The sequence below is a fragment of the Oryctolagus cuniculus genome, chromosome X (assembly GCF_964237555.1).
Source record: "Oryctolagus cuniculus chromosome X, mOryCun1.1, whole genome shotgun sequence".
Taxonomy (NCBI): domain Eukaryota; kingdom Metazoa; phylum Chordata; class Mammalia; order Lagomorpha; family Leporidae; genus Oryctolagus; species Oryctolagus cuniculus.
In genome coordinates this window covers 56,322,790-56,339,746 of record NC_091453.1, presented here as the reverse complement: position 1 = coordinate 56,339,746, position 16,957 = coordinate 56,322,790, and the positions used below count along the sequence as shown (strand labels likewise).

General features: G+C 38.3%; 2 pseudogenes; one reads left to right on the top strand and one right to left on the bottom strand.

Annotated features, from left to right (window-relative positions):
• The window catches only part of LOC100340022 (26S proteasome regulatory subunit 4-like), a 54,303-nt pseudogene that overhangs the window by 15,828 nt on the left and 21,518 nt on the right, over positions 1-16,957 (bottom strand).
• LOC138847755 (U2 spliceosomal RNA) lies at positions 12,795-12,875 on the top strand (annotated as a pseudogene).

The following is a 16,957-nucleotide window of genomic DNA, read 5'->3' as shown; positions in this document are numbered from 1 at the left end:
TGTGGCAGCATGGATGAACATTGTACCCACTAGGGCTAGCACCCAGGCATTGATCTTGGAGGAGAGAAGGTGAGTGTGAGACTATGCCAACAGAGCAGATTAAACCTTCCCTCTGACAAAATAAATAAATAAATAAAAAGAGATTTGTCAAGCCCAACTTGGGTGTCACCTTGGACATTCTCCTCACCATGGATCACCAAACAGAGCTCCCTGGTCACACCTATTACATACCTCAGGCTATTCACTGAAAGAGCAGACACTCCACTAAGCCACATAGGCACAGTAAAAAAAAAGGTTTCTCCACAAATGTCTAAAAATACATGCAGATTCAAGAAACAAGAATAAGGAAGACAACATGATGTTCCCAAAGGAACACAACAACACTTCAGTATGAGAATGGGTGCTGGGAAATTAGGCACATGAGGCAATTCAAAGATGGCACCCAAAAGTAATGTTGGTGGTACTCAAAGTTGTTTACCACCAAAGCTGATTGGCCATGGAGCATCAGGGGAGGTGACGACAACTGATGACAAGTGTACAGACGTATGGCTGGTCCTGTAAAAAATCTCCCCGTAAAATGACCTTTTAAGTAATTGGTTGGTCCTTATGCCCTGCCCCAATGACTCTGCAGTTTTGTGCTTTAAAAGGTTTTGCTAGGAGCACAAATAAGAGTTCTTGCTTGACTTGACTCCCCGCTGCGTCTGTCTCCGGGATCAGGAGGCTGGGAAACGGGCGAGCAGCGCACTTACCTTTCTTCGGACCCAGTCCATCCTTGTTCTGGTGGACTAAGACCCTGCAAATGGGAAGATGAAAGAGATTGATGAAATGCCAGAAATGGAATTCAAGAAATTGATCGTAGGATTACATAGAAGTAATAAGAAACAAATCCATGAATTACAGAAATCCATACATGACTTGAATGAACATTTTTCCATAAGGTTATATTTTAAACAGAAATCAAAATGAAATATTGGAAATGAAGAGTTCTATAGATCAAAGAAAAATGCAGTGGAAATCCTTAACAACAGACTTGGCAAGGAAGAAGAAAGAATCCAAGTTAGAAGACAAATCTCTGGAAATTTTACAGTCAGACCAAAAAAGAAAGAAAGAAAGAAAGAAAGAAAGAAAGAAAGAAAGAAAGAAAGAAAGAAAGAAAGAAAGAAAGAGAAATTAGAAAACTAAAAATAAAAATGCCATATGATCCAGCATAAAGATTATTTAAGGAATTAGATATGTTTATTGTGATTTGAACATTATATAATTCTTACGTGTTTTTTTTTTTAATTTGATAGGCAGTTAGAAGATAGAGAGACAGAGAGATGCAGAGAGATCTTCCATATTCTGATTCACTTCTCAGATGCTTGAAAGAGTCAGGGCTGTGCTAGGCTATAGCCAAGAGACTGGAACTAAATTTGGATCTCTTACATGGATGGCAGGGGCCCAAGTACTTGAGCCACCACCAGTTACCTCCCATGGAGTGCCTTAGCAGGAAGCTGGATCAGAAGTGGAGTAGCCAGTACTCGAATCAGGCATGCTGATATGGGATGCAGGCATCCCAAGTAGTGACTTAGCTGTTGCATCAAATTACTGCCCCATATACATGTATTGAAACATTGTGTGATGACCCATAAAGGTATACAATCTTTATGTATTGGTTAAAAATAAGAATAGAAAAAAAGAAAATAATTCTGGCAGCATAGTAAAGAGATGGACCTTTGAGTCAGAGAACATCAATTAGGTTACTGCAGCCACAGTCCAAAGAAGAAATATGGATTTGATATAAAGTATTTTTTTTTGACAGGCAGAGTAGACAGTGAGAGAGAGAGACAGACAGAAAGGTCTTCCTTTGCTGTTGGTTCACCCTCCAATGGCCGCCAAGGCCGGCGCACTGTGCCTATCCGAAGGCAGGAGCCAGGTGCTTCTCCTGGTCTCCCATGGGGTGCAGGGCCCAAGCACTTGGGCCATCCTCTACTGCACTCTCTGGCCACAGCAGAGAGCTGGCCTGGAAGAGGGGCAACCGGGACAGAATCCGGTGCCCTGACCGGGACTAGAACCCGGTGTGCCGGCGCTGCAAGGCGGAGGATTAGCCGCGGTGCTGGCCGGATTTGATATAAAGTATTAATAGGACAGAAATTAGAGAAAGATACCATAAAATGTATTAACTAGGCAGTATTGAAAAAACCTGAGGGTTGTTTGGAAAGGTGTGATAAGGGATATGGAATTAACAAGGGATATTAGTGAGCATTTGCAGAAAAACAGAACCAATAGAATGTGTGTGTGTGTGTGTGTGTGTGTGTTGATTAGATTGGCTCATATGAGTACAGAGAGTGAAAAGCTCCACAATGCTAATCTTCAAGTCAAAGCAGCTGGTACCACTGCTCAGTCCAAGACACTGGAAGCCTCAGAACTAGGCAGGCTGATGATGCAGCCACTCCCTTACCATAAACTTCCAAGCCCCTGTCCAAGTCCAAAGTCCTGAGTGTTCCAGGAAGTTATGCTGGTACAAGTCCAAAGTCTGAAAGACAAAAATTCTGAAGTCTGTTGTCTGAGGGCAGCAACACAACAGAACTTGTCCTGCTCTGAACTCAAGAACCAGAGACTCTCCCCTTTGTTCTGATTTCCTGCTCCATCATGGCCCCCAATGACTGGATGTTCCTTCCCCCAATTCAGGTTGAATCTTCCCCACTCAGTTTGCCAACCTACATGCCAATCTTTTCTGGAAACACCCTCACAGACATACCCAGAAGTAATGATATATAAATTCTTTGAATATACCTCAATCTAGTCAAGCTGGCAACCAAAATTAACCATCATACAGTATCACCCAGATTTCTGGCTTGTACATATAGGAGGATAATTGTTTTCACTGACTGAAATAGAGAACACAGAGGAGTGTGTATGTAAAGAGATAGCTGTACTTACATAATGATGGCAAGTTATAGTTTGGACATATAAAATTGAATTATCTGTGAGATAGCTGAATAAAGGTGTTCCTATTTGGAGGGTCAATTCAAAATATAGTTTGCTGCTCTAGAAACAAAGATGTGGCCTAGGGGCCAGCGGTGTGGAACAGCAGGTAAAGCTTGCAGTGCCAGCATCCCTTATGGGCGCTGTTTCAAGTCCTGGCTGCTTCACTTCTGATGCAGCTCTCTGCTATGGCTTGGGAAAGCAGTAGAAGATGGCCCAAGTCCTTGAGCCCCTGCACCCATGTGGGAGATTCAGAAGAGGCTCCTGGCTCCTGGCTTCAGATTGGCCCAGCTCCAGCCATTTTGGTCATATGGGGAGTGAACCAGTGGATGGAAGACCTCTCTCTCTCTCTCTCTCTCTCTCTCTCTCTCTCTGCCTCTGCCTCTCTGTACCTCTGCCTTTCAAATAAATATATAAATCTTTAAAAAGAATATGTGACCTAGAAAGATAGACTTGGAATAGGTCAAAATATTGGTTGTGATTAACATCAAAGTAAGGACCATGCTCCTAGAGAAGTAGGCTGAGTAAAATACTAGAACACATCAGTATGTGAGAGTTAGGCAGGGGGAGAGAGAGAGGTGATGAAGGAGATTAAAAAAGAGCATTCAGTCAAGTCAGAAGAGAAATATTAAGGGGAAAAAAATCATTGGAGACTAGGATTTCTAGGTGGAAAGAGGAAACAGCAGTGTCAGATATGACAGATATTGAATTAAAATTGAAAGTTAGTCATTGGATCTTGGCACATGTAGGTGCAGGATATCTTCTGTATGTGTCTCCAGATTGATTCACTCTTCACTGTTATTCACCTAACTTTAATCTGTGTATGTGGGGCCTATGTGCATGCAGTTAATCTATGGGCTTTGATTTAGCTTGAAATATTGGGAAGTCCTTGCAGGAGATATGAGGGAAGAAGAGTGAAGTTTGGCTATTTATTCCCTTTACTTCCTTCCTGTGGTAAACACACACTAGATATTTCCTATGAGAGAAAAGCACAGTTTCTATTACATGCCCATTTCAGGTAGTGCTCTCTCTTTCCAGGTTCTTATAACTCTTGCTTCTCTTGCCTCTTTGTGTTCAAGGGCAGTAAAATAGATCTCAGTAAAAAATAAGAGTGGGAATAAGAGAGGGAGGAGGAAGAGAAGTGGGAGTATGGGTGGGAGGGTGGGCATGTTGGGAAGAATCACCATGTTCCTAAAGTTATAATTATGAAGTGTATGAAGACTGTAAAGTTGTGTAGTTCTGCATACATTCCTATGGGCTTACTTCTAAGGGTACAGTTTAAAAACTTGCCATGGGACCCCAAATCCCCTTAAGCTGGGTGGTAAAAATACCATCTTAAGTGTTAAAGTGATCATATGGATAGGATTAAGTGTCTGGCAATAATAATAGATAGAATTAAAAAGGAGAGAATGTACCAACATTGGAAGCAGTCCACACAGCAGACTCATAAAATGACGATCACTTTAAGTAGCACTCTTATTTCAGAATCAGCCCTTAAGGCATTCTGGTCTGGTTGAAAAGCCCACGAGAGCGTTTCAGGCAAGTAAAGCCAAGATACCATGGCAAAAAAAATGCTATAGAAGGACGTTGGTGGGTGAGACCCCAGTGGAAAGAGTGGTCTTCAAAGAAAGAGGTACTTTTCTCTGAAGGGAGGAGAGAATTTCTACTTTGCTTATGGCCTTGTTTAAATACTGAAGGAGTTGTGGATTCAAAAGGCTTCCACAACCTAGGCAGCTCATGTCAAGATTCTTGGATGATCACAGACATAATACATAAGAATAATTGTTAAATTAACAACATGAGTCTGTCCTTAAAGAGTCATATTATAATTATGTAAAAGTGCTTGAAAAAGATGTGCCATTCTTAAAGTTAATTAAGTTTCTAAAAAAAAAAGTGAAATTAACTTCAAGATTCAATTACGTGAACAGCCTTTGTCTTGATGGTTGAGGAACAGGTTTTGTTGTTGTTGTTGTTTTTGTCTTTGTTTTTTCATGCAAAATTGTTGAACTCTACTTAGTATAGAGTTGGTCTTCTGTGTATAAAGTTAATTGAAAATGGATCTTGGTGGAAAATGGGACTGGGAATGGGAGAGGGAAGAGGAAGAGGGGTGGGAGTGTGGGTGGGAGGGCAGGTAGAGTGGGAAGAATCACTATATTTCTAAACTTGTACTTATGAAATGCATGAAGTTTGTATTCCTTAAATAAAAATTTTCTTTGGGGAAAAAAGACATCTCACTGTTACTAGAAATTATTCTGCAATTTTTCCCTACACCCCACCTACATCTTTATAAACAATGTCTTTATTAGGTTACATGAGATTACTAAATTTTATTGTGCCATCTATTTCTTTCTGACTAATGTAACACATAGTTTTGATTTAGCAGTGGGGAAAAAGGATAGAAACTAAAGCAAATGGAAAGCAATAGAAATAAGGTATGAAAGTCTTTTAAAATTAATATTTAAGGAAAGAGGAGAGAGGAATTAGTAGCTGGAAGAGGACATGACAAGATTTAATAATTTTAATGTGGGAAAGATTAAAATATTATAGGCTAGTAAAAACCAGTCAAAAAATAGGGAAGTATAGACTGAAGATACAGCAAAATGGGGAAAATACTATCAGAGCAGGACTTCAGAGGAGACAGGAAGGGATATAACCCAGAGCACATGGAGAAACATTCATATTGTAAAGAAAGAGCTTGGACCAATAGAAATGAGGTTACGTAGAGATAAAGATAAATTTGTAGGTTGAGAGTAGGCAGTAGATTTTATCTGAAGTCATCTATTATTCCCTGTGTGAATAAATAAATGTGAAAATTTGGACAAGATAATGAGGTAAATGGAAAAAGGATAGTTGTCGCTCCCCCTCTTCGTGGAGGAACGACACAGGACCCTGCGCTGTTCTTTCGTCTGCTCGGCCCTCCCCGGGTTTGCTGCTGGTTCTTCCCGGGTTGGCTACTGTCCCTTCCACCTCAGTGGAAGGGCGGTTCCCCCTGCCACATTCCCCACTTCCGCAGGGGAGCGGCACACCGCCGGCCGGCTCTCTGGGGGCTGCACAGGTGTTCCCCTTAGATGTTCCTGGTGCATGCCGTCTCTCTCCTCCTTTATAGTCCTCCTCCGCCAATCCTAACTCGGCTGCCCACACGCCGAGTACGCTGCTCTCCAATCAGGAGCAAGTCCTACAGTTTATTGGTTGAACTGGAGGCAGCTGTGCGGAAGCTGTTTACTCCTCTCCCAGCGCCATATTGTGGGAGAGCAGATGCATAGAATAAGTCTTAATTCCAGTAACTCAGTCCAGTCCGGGCTGCTCCCCACAGATAATCCCAAGGATACTTGTCCATATCACTTCTCTTTGCTGAGAGCCCAACTGTGGAATCCCTAAGTTTGTGATTCTATCAATACTCATAATTATGGGGAGATGGCCACTTTCAGTGAGTTAGCATGACATTGAGTTACTAAGTTGGATCCATACCAGTTTTGGAATTTACAGGTCAATACTAGTGTAAATGCACAGAGATAAGGGAGAGGAGGAAGATGCTAATAGAATAGTTGAAGTGATGGATCCTAGGGTCAGCTTTGAATAGGGAGGAAATTGTGATTATAAGGAGTCTGATGACTTGAGGAAAAGAAGATGAGGAGCCTGGAGAACTAGATGATCTCAAAGAACAATTAACAAGGAGGAAATATCAAGTATATATATATAAAGTACATATAAAGTCTATAAGGGGAAAAGGAATGAAAACAATAAAAGTCATGTTGGCAGGTTGCTATTCAGTGAGACAGCACTGAACAATGGTATGGTGCAATGTATGAAAATGAATAGGTAAATAACCTTTATCTATAAAATATCTCATTTAGTATTATGTTATTTTACATTTTTTCTTTTTCCCCCACATTATTTTGAGACTCTTATTTACCAATTAATTTGATAAACTTTTATACTAATGCTATTAATATGGCAAATGCTTTTTCTTGAATTCAGAATTATCTGTTATAATCTAGAAATGTGATGTTGGGATGTTAACTGATTATATCAAATTTCACACTGTTTTTATTTATTTATTTATTCATTCATTCATTTTTTCATTCATGCATTTCTTTGAAAGACAGAGTTACAGACAGAAAGAGAAAGACAGAGAGAAGGAGACTTTCCATCTGCTGGTTCTCTCTCCAAATTCCTGCAACAGCCTGAGCTGTGCCAGTTCAAAAACAGGAGCCCAGAGCTTCATCCATGTCTCCTACATGTGGATGCAGGGGCCCAAGCACTGAGTCCATCTTCCGGTGCTTTATCAGATGCATTAGCAGGGAGCTGAATTGGAAGTGAAGCAGCCGGGTCTCGAACTGGCTCCCCTGTGGCATGCCACTCTTGCAGGCAGTTGCTTAATCCACTATGCCCCAATGCCCACCCCAAAATGCACACTTAACAGTGTCTACGTGAAAAAAAAAACTTCCTAATAAATCTTTATTTATGATTTTTAAAATTGTGTAGATTATATGAAATATTACATGGGTGTATTTTCCTACCAGCATTTTGTGCCTTGTTAAGAATTAATAGTTTCATTTTGATTGGTCATGATTAATGAATAGCCGACTAATTGGTAGTAATTGAGATTCTCAAATAGTTAATGATCAATCTATAATATATGTCCTTTACGTAATTGATAGCTAGAGGTTAAAGGCCAAATCTTACTATTAAGGGACACTTATTCTTTAACCCTTTTGTTTTATGTCATATAGAGGGAGCTCCATTAGTGACCTATGTGGATAGTCATATTGGGAAAAAGAATTGAGCATGTGTGTGGCTCAGCAATTACTTAATGCATCCACTTTGGGGGCTGACCGTATATGCCTTGCAATAAGATTGGTGTTGCATGATTGCAAATTTTCTGGGCAGATAAGTCTGCCTAATTCAGGGATTCAGTGATAAGGACCACACTTTCCCTTCCACTCTAGTCAAGCTCTCTCTAGTATCAATTTTACACGTTATAAAGGGGGATCTTTTGAGTCTACTTTCTGCTTCTATTTCTTAGTTTTGATGATAGCAGCAGCCTTGGAAGGGAAACAAGGCATAGTAGATGAGAGTGGACTGAGAAGTTAAATTGACTGATTTTTGAATACCATTTGTATGATGCACTAGAACTGTTATTTTGAGCATTTTACTTCACTTCTATGTTCTTCAATTTTCTAAACTACAAAATGGAGATGACAATAGTACCTATTTCATATAGCCATGAAAACGAAATCAGATACATTTAAAGCACTTAGATCTGTGCCTGGAACCTTAAAGTGCTCAGTGAGTGCCATGAAGTGACCTATGTGATCTTCACTTCAGAAATAAAATTCAAGGGTTCAGAAAAAGCATGTGACTTGCCCACAGCCACCTGGCCAGTAACCAAACCAAGGATTCTGACCTAGATTCACACATTCTGTTTTAAACATTTATTTATTCTGTTTGAAAGTCATAGTTATGGAGAGAGAAGGAGAGACAGAGAGAGAAAGATCTTCCATCTACTGGTTTACTCCAAAAAACAGCTAGGGCCAGGAGCATCACCCAGGTCTTCCATGTGGGTGCAGGGGCCCAAAGACTTGGGCCATCTTCCGTTGCTTTCCCAGGTGCATTAGCAGGGAGCTGGATCAGAAGGGGAGCAGGCAGGATGAGACTGGTTCCCAAATGAGATGCTGATGTAGCAGGTGGTGACTTAACCCACTATGCTACAAAGCCGGCCCTACCTCTTTATCCTCTTGGCAAAGCCTGGTTCATCATTCATCTTGATTTGGAGACTGCGTTTCATTACTCTCTTAGGGTAAAGGCATGAAACCAAAACATCCAATCCACTTAGAAGCAAGGCCACCTGTGTATTGGCTATGAGATAAAATCCAGTGAGACTGGATGATATGATTTCACTTTTTTCCCAGATGCCTGTGTTTTGGCCTAGATTTACCTTCACAAAACTTAATACAATAGTTTAGAGCTCCCTTATCACTGTAAGTATAGTCAGGATCAGCAGCATCTATTGGAAACACAGAATCCTGGGCCACACACCAGACCTACTAAAACAGAATTTTCGATTTAATAATACTCAATACCACCTTTAATATATTTTACTGTGTGAGAACTACTGCTGCAGTTATTCAGTGGAAATTAATTTTTTAACGATTCATTTATATTTGAAAGGCAGAATTACAGAGAGGCAGAGGCAGAGAGAGAGAGAGAGAGATCTTCCATCTGCTGTTCACCCCACCCCCAGATGGCCGCAATGGCCGGAGCTGTGCCAATCAGAAGCCAGGTGCAGGGGCCCAAGGACTTGGGCCATCTTCTACTGCTTTCCCAGGCCATAGCAGAGAGCTGGATTGGAAGTGAAGCAGCAGGACTAGAACCGGCACAAATATGTGATGCTGCCACTGTAGGCAGCAGCTTTACCAACTATGCCACAGCACTGGCACCTAAATTCTTTTTAAAGGTTTGCTTATTGATTTAAATGAGAGAGAGAGAGAGAGAGAGAGAGAGGGAGACTCCCCTGATTCACTCCCCCAAAGCATGTAATAGCTGGGCCAAGAAAATGCCAGGAGCTGGGAATTCCATCCAGGCCTCCCACAAGGGTGGGAGAGGCACAAGTAACTGAGCCATCATCTGCTTCCTTCAAGGATGTATTAGCAGCAACCCTTGGGACATTCGGATCTGACTAAAAGGTCCACGAGAGTCTCGCAGGCATGGAAAGCCATGACACGGTGGCAAAAAACAATCTAAATGAAGGATCCTGGTGAACAAGACCCCAGCAGAAGGATCAGGCCATCAAGGAGAGAGGCGCCTTTCTCTGAAGGGAGGAAGGAACCTCCACTGTGATATGGCCTTGACCAAACAAATTCAGAGTTGGTGAACTCAAGGGGCTTCCATAGCCTAGACAGCTCATAGCAAGAGTCTCGGGTGATTGCTGACATCATAAATAGGAGTGCCAATTGTTAAATCAACAACGGGAGTCACTGGGTTCATGCTCCCCTCGCAGGATCTCTGTCCTTAATATGTTTATCTATGAAACTCAAAAACAACACTACTAGTGGAACAATACCCTATACCTGGTTCGGTTGTGTGAGTGCAACCTGTTGAAATCCCTGCTTAGTATATACTAAGTTGATCTTCGGTATATGAAGGTAACCGAAAATGAAACGTGATGGGGGGGGGGAGGGGAGAGGAAGTGGGTGAGGGGAGGGCCACGGGAGGGAGGGAGGTCGGGGGGAAGCCACAACAATGCAAAAGATGCATTTTATATTCTACTTAAAACTATTGGTTGAGCTCTGTAATTAATACACAATTACTCTTAGGTGTTTAATTAATGCTATAACTAGTACTCAAATAGTATTTTACACTTTATGTTTCTGTGTGGGAGCAAAATGTGGTAATCTTTACTTAACATATGCTAAATTGATCTTCTGTATATAAAGATAATTGAAAATTAATTGTGATGTGAAGGGGAAGGGGAGAGGGAGTGGGAGAGGGGAGCGTTGTGGATGGGAGGGAAGACAAGGGTGTGGGGAGGAGGCTATTGTGGTCCAGAAGCTGTACTTTGGAAATTTATGCTCATTAAATAAATTAAAAAAAATAAAAAAATTAAAAAAAGAAATAAATTGCACATTTGTGGTATACAATGTGCTATTTTGAAAAAAAAAAAAAAAGGATGTATTAGCAGGAAGTTGGATCATAAACATGGAGTAGCTGGGGCTTGAACCACACACTCCAATATTGGATGCAGCTTAACCCCCAGCACTAAGTGGGTTTTTGAAACATTAAATTTTCTGTTCATTTCTAGTCATATTTCAAAAAATTTATTTATCTTATTTGTATACGCAAGGATTTACTCAAGACTTCAAATTGCACGTGCATTTGGGCATCTAAATGCTGAACTAGATGCTTATTTTTCAAAGAAAGGTATAGTCAAAAGATTAGAATTTCTGCATGGCAATTCCATTTCAAATCATCACATTTCCTAATTTCTCCTGAACATCTGTGGAGTATAATTATAGTTAAACATGCTTTGAATATTACTTGTGTATGTGTCATTAAAATGTTAGAACAAAGTGAATCAATAACGTAGCATATCCTTTTTACTTAAGAGCTCTGCCAAGTGTTTCAATCATTTCTTTCAGATTTCTTCAAAGAAGAAAAGCATTGCTAATAATTGAGTGTCTTGCTTTTTCCAGTAAGTAAAATAGGAATGTAGGTATTCTGGCCGAGGGTGGGTGGTGCTATGTACCAGTAATTTTCTAGAGTAAAATAATTGCACAGTCTCACCATATATTTCTTAAAATGTCTCTGAAATCCAAATATAATAATATATCTTCATGAGATTATTTATTGTGATATTTTTATTCACTATATTAGGAAGATGTGGCAACATTTGCATAATTACTTCACTGAAAATGAAAGACTGCAAACCAATGTTTCAGACTCCAGTTTTTATTCAAAGACAACTTGACAATAATGTTCATTGATTTACAAATAGAACTTAGCAATTTACAAATGGCATTAAAATGACCCAGAAACACCCACAATTTAGATGAAGGAAATTGCCATAATAACAAAAATAAGGACTCAGTAAACTCAACGAATAGAGGTTGATTTTTTAAAACTCAAGCTCTTAGAATTTTGTTATCTCTTCTATAAGTGTTTATTTTTAAATATTTGACAGATTTTGAAAAATTACATGTTGAACATAATGAAACATGTAAGTTTAATTTATAGTTTTTGTCCAAAACAAAATGGCAACAAATATATTTTCAAGTAGATTCTATTTCCAAACAGATAAATCTTATACAGACTTTGGTAATATTTCCTTCTTGAACTATATTTTCTAATAAATAAAAGCCTCATTGTATCTTGAAATGTTGTAGGTATATTTTATGAAAAAGGAAATTTTATGAAATTTATTATAATTCAATCTACAAATATACTAACAAACATCTCAATATTTGCATATATTATAATAAACACACTTTTATATATTAGAACAGCAAATTCAGTCTTTATAAAAGGTTATGGGTAGACAATGACAAGAGCCAAAGTAATATTATATACAGAGAATCATTAATAAGAAAAGTTATAGTATAAATTCACTGTTTAACAGATACGTATTATTATGGTTAAGAAATCCCACCTATAGAGCATGATGGTGAGTCCACGTACATTATCTTATGTGATTTGATCAAATAATTTGGGAAAGGGTCTAGCTAGACAGATTATATACACTCCATTTTGCAGGGGAGCAAGCTAATACTGAGAGTTTAATATATTTGTCCAGTTAGATGGCCAGTAAATGTCAGGCTAAAGTCAAAGGAGGATTACTTAAATACATATGTAATACATGATTCGTTTTATTTGAGATCACCTGAAATCAATATTTTTAAGGTTTCAAAAGAGGACGTATGCATTTACTCTCTTCTTCCAAATTTTCATATAAATAGGAAGGCTTATTTCTATGGATGATGACAGTTTCTTGGGTTAAAAACAGATCAGAAGGGCCAGCATTGTGTCCCAACATGTTAAGTCACTGTTTGTGACACCAGCATCCCACATGACTGCCAGTTTGAGTCCCATGTCCTCTGCTTCCAATCCAGCTACTTGTTAATGCAGCTGGGTAAGCAGTGGAAGATGACCCAAGTGCTTGGGCCCCTGAAATCCACATGAGAGATTGAGTTGCAGGCTCTTGGCTTCAGCTGGTCCAGTTCCAGTGTTGTTTCCATTTGGGGAGTAAACTAGTGAAGGATGATCTCTTTCTGTCTCTCTCTTTTCAAAAATATAAAATAAATCTTAAAAAAAAAAATCAGAAACCTTGCTGCATCACTTCTTGGCCTTTTGGCTAAGATCAAGTGTAGTACCTTGCTGGGTCTTTGCAAATGTCAATTAAATATCCACATTTTTACATGTCTGCACTGAGTGCTAATAATACTATGGGAAGAAAAGGCAGGAGTAAGAATGAGGAGGAGAATTTTAACTGTCTATGGTGTCAAATGCTATGTTAGCCACATCGAGATGCTATCTCACATTTTTGTTCATTTCTACAGGCAGCATGCTGGTCCAGTATTTTTTCCAGTATCTTTAAGATGAGTCTTTTATCAGAGCTTCCCATATTAAAAGAAAATGGCTAATTAAAAAGATCCAAGGTGGCTAAAGATGGAATAAAATAATGGCATGTAGGACAAGTGTTGGTGAAATATTGGGTTTCAGAAGGTGAAACACTGGTAGTAGATTGGCATAAAAGAATCAATTCCTTCAACAAATAGGAATTGAGCTTCTACAGTTGCTAGACACTATTCTCTACTCAGGAGAACATTAGTGAGCCAACACCTTTTTCTAAAGGAGGCTAAGTCAGGGATATGGAGGGTGTTTGCAAACATACCAATCAATCAGAAAATAAACTACATAATTAGCTTTCCAATTGAAAATAGCGATAAACTATTTAAAATCAAGTAAACTAAGAGATTTCTAGAGTTAAATCAATTTCATATAGAGAAATTCTTAAATGCTGGAATTGTTAAAAGTGTGCATATTTATGTAATTGTAAAGGAACACAACTGTACTACAAATACTGTATTTCAACATTTTTATAACAGATTTTTTCTATTTTTAGTTATTAATTTTGATTTTATTTGAAAGGCAGATTACAGAGAGAGAGAGAAACAGAAAGACAGAGATCTTACATTCACTGGTTCACTGCCTAAATGCCTGAAAAGAGCAAGGGTTGGGTCAGTCAGAAGCTAATTGTCCAGAATTCAGTGCAAGTCTCCCAGGTGGCTGGCAGGGATCCAAGCACTTGAGCCATCATCTGCTCCCTGCCAGGGTGTACATTCCCAGGAAGCTGGATCAGAAACAGAGCCAAGACTCAAACTAAGTCCTCTGGTAGGGTGTCCCAAGCGGCATATTAGCTGCTATGCCAAAAGCTAGACCTGATGTTTCATAATATTGATGAAAAGGGAGCACTGAAAGCATATTCTGGAATATTAGAGAGTCAAGGCTTGTCTCGGTGGCACTTCTACTATTCACAAGGTAACTGGATTTATAACTCTGTATGTTGAACTTCCTCTTCTTACAACTTACTGTAGGTTTATTTTTTGTTGTTCATAAACTGTTGGAACCAAAGTGGTTGTGTGAATTCTCCCTTAGCATCTTATTAATGAATGCTTTGAATTAAAATTCAAGTACATGGCAGGATTTATCATGCCCAAAGATATATTTTCCTAAGCCGGTTCTTGAAACAAGCAGAGAAAACACAATGAAGCTAATTAAATTCCTTATTTTAGAGGAAAAATTCATAAACAATCTCAGTTTTCCATATGAGAAATTTTTGCACATGGATGAACACTTCATTAGGAAATAGATTATGAAATGTTTCAAGTAACTGAATAGAATGATTGCTACCAAATGGAAATGAAAAATAAGGATTTCTAGTACATGTGCTATTTTGGGCACATGGTTATTTGAATGGTGTGAAATTTCATGGAGCTTCAATAACTTACTGTTTTATACTAAATACCTGATTATATAAATTATCTCTAGCTTCATTTATTTTCCTTCCTGTATTTTATCTATGGCCCAAGTAAAATGTCTCAGTTTCAAAGGTGAGGAAACTATGGCACAGAAGTTAATTAACATGTCCAATTGTGTATTACTATGTTTATTGAAGACCAAACATCAACAGTTATGATAGTTAAATTGATGCTACAACTCCACAAAGCACAGTAGATATATTTAAGCAAACATAGTCTGGAAACAGTTGACATTTTCAAAATCCACATGATATTATCTCCATTAGTTACTGTAAATTAATTGTATTTCTTCATATAAAATCCCTACATTTCTTGTTTAAGTCCTAGTGTTTCATAAACTAAACCCTCTTCCTCATTGTAATTTTTATAACAGCACAAAAGAGGGATATTTTTGTTTGTTTGCTTAGGTTTTGCATTTTATATGCAGCCACCTAGCTAAATTCTCTTGCTAGATCTGGTTGTTATTGAGTTGATGTTCTTTCACTTTCTAGAGTATTCATTTACAGTATTGCTACCTCTCCAATTCAATAGTTATGCAGTTTAACTGTATCTGCCATAATTTGGCAAAACCGGATCTTATATAGAATGAAGCTATGATTTTTATTTTCATATGTATTATTTTCAATATTTTGAACTATGAATGAGTATTTCCTTTATAATAAGAGAAGCCAATATAGTTATTGAAAATTTTATCTGCTCAGTTTTTAATATGGTGGTGCCAGTTGCTGTTCATTGTCCTTGGCCAAATTTCTGAGTTCAGCTGAGATTTACTTCATAAACCTGTTACAGCTACCTGGTTGTTTCTTCCTGCTGGAGAGAAGCTCAGTTTAGAGGTGAAGTTGATACAGAGACCTGAGTGGGAGTAAAATTACTAATGGCAGCTGCATCTTTATAGTAGAGAAGATGCCTACAGATTTCTGTATTAGGAAGGCTAATCAAATGGTCTTCATACATTTTACTCACACATTTCCTAAAACAATTATGAAAAACTACATACCCTTTTGCACATTTTCAAGATGAATTTTTATTTTTTTTAATTATAACAGTTTAGTTGTAAAGGATGTGATTTCTATCAGTCTGTAAAATTTAGTCTTACCTTTTAACTTTTTGCTGAGATATCCATAAATAAAATAAAGTCCAGAGATTTTAAATATAGAGTTACATGAAATTTTCCATATGCCCACCACTATGCAGTTCTGAAACTCCCACCTCTACAGGGTATTTCTATGCTCTAGAAGACTCTTATACCATTTTCAGTGAAAACACTCCAGAAATGACCACAAGTTAGGCCTTTAACACAATGCATTAATCTTGCCAGTTTTTGAAATTCATGTACAACAGTGTACAGATAAACATATTGTGTCACTATTATAAAGGTATCAAATATAAGCTAACTACTGGAATGGAGCCCATTATTTAACAACTGGAAATCCTAGTTTCCTTCTTGCCACAACCTTTTACTCTTCCATCCACAGAATTTTTTTTGAAATATTACTACAGTGTATTTTTTTTAATATTTATTTTATTTATTTGAAAGAGTTATAGAGAGAGGTAGAGTCAGAAAAAGAGAAAGGTCTTCCATCTGCTGGTTCACTCCCCAGATAGCTGCAACAGCCAGAACTTAACTGATCTGAAGCCAGATTTCTCCGGGTTTCCCATGTGGGTGCAGGGGCCATACTCTACTGCTTTCCCAGGCCTTAGCAGAGAGCTGGATCAGAAGTGGAGCAGCCGGGACTCAAACTGGTGCCCATATGGCATGCTGGCACTGCAGGCTGGGGCCATAACCGGCTGCGCCACAGTGCTGGCCCCATTACAGTATACTTTAAACTGTGCAAGCTTTTGTTGATCTCCCTATCACACTGCTGGAGACCAACCATTTGATATGTAATCTTTAAATAACTTCTCATTATAAAGCTCTAAGTTAATTTTTATTGGATTATCTTTGTTCATACAACATTGATTAAGGCAATCTAGAATATACAATTTTGATTAGCAATCATTAAATATTAAATCTAAACATAATTTTAAATGCATTTTAAGTGTAGTGGATTTTGTACTTACGTATATTGTTAATATTATTAATTTGTATGAGACAGTTCATCATCAAACATCTCTTTTGTTATTTTTATAAATGCAAGTAAAGTGGAAATTTACTCAGTAGATGAGTCTGCAAGCAGTTGTGGTATAGCAATGTCAACAATCCTTTAACCACTTTCAGCATTTTGTGCCCCAACTTAAATAATTACGTATCATCAAGAATTATTTTTTACTTACCTACCAGCATCTAAATGAATGAAATAATTTCTTATTGAAAGCAAAGAACTGAAAGTGTCCTGGATTGCAAATGGATTTGTTCCCACACATTGTCCTCTTGTTTTGCAGCTTGGAGTTTTTTTTCCCCAACAACTTTATAAAGGGTTAATTCACACCTCAAAATTTCACCCAGTTTCAATGTA